This window comes from Sapajus apella, unplaced genomic scaffold, assembly GCF_009761245.1.
Source record: "Sapajus apella isolate SASKATOON/1434 unplaced genomic scaffold, GSC_monkey_1.0 scaffold26, whole genome shotgun sequence".
Taxonomy (NCBI): Eukaryota; Metazoa; Chordata; class Mammalia; order Primates; family Cebidae; genus Sapajus; species Sapajus apella.
In genome coordinates this window covers 24,533,270-24,534,102 of record NW_022436966.1, presented here as the reverse complement: position 1 = coordinate 24,534,102, position 833 = coordinate 24,533,270, and positions in this window count along the sequence as shown.

The following is an 833-nucleotide window of genomic DNA, read 5'->3' as shown; positions in this document are numbered from 1 at the left end:
CTGCCACAGAAAATTAGGTGATTACCAATCCTATGCATTTAGAAATAAAGCTTTAAAACCTTGCTACGAAAAAGATGGAAAACAAGAGACCCTTTTAGCTTGCTTATTTCCCAGCTTAAATAATTTAATTGGATTTTATAATATCAGTAGGAATCAACGACTGCTTTTAGCCTTCCTACTTTGGGTGAAAGATAAGTCACTTTGAACACTCCTGGTAGTAAATTGCCAGGTAGAGAGATATAACCATTAAAAATTACCATATATACTTCTTGGCTTTTTGTAAAAGAAATTTCTAATAGTGTTCAATGTGGGAAAGTTTTCTAATGGATGTCATATAAATCAGCTACTTGAAACTCACAAACCATAAGGTACCTGACCCAGGCAAATCACATACTGAGTGATAGGACATAAACAGCTCTACTGCACTTACATGCACAAATACATAAATAAACAGCCAATTTAAAATCTAATAGGATTTTTAATCATCAAATAACTTATCCATCTAGTTAGGTCTAGACCTATCTGCAGGCTAGAAAGACTGTTTAAAAGGCAGAGCTGTGGGCAGGGCGCGGTGGCTCACGCCTATAATCCCAGCACTTTGGGAGGCCGAGGCGGGTGGATCACGAGGTCAAGAGATCCAGACCATCCTGATCAACATGGTGAAGCCCCCTCTCTACTAAAAATACAAAAATTAGCTGGGCATGGTGGCGTGCGCCTGTAGTCCCAGCTACTTGGGAGGCTGAGGCAGGAGAATTGCTTGAACCCAGGAGGCAGAGGTTGCGGTGAGCCGAGATCGTGCCATTGCACTCCAGCCTGGGTAACAAGAGCGAAAC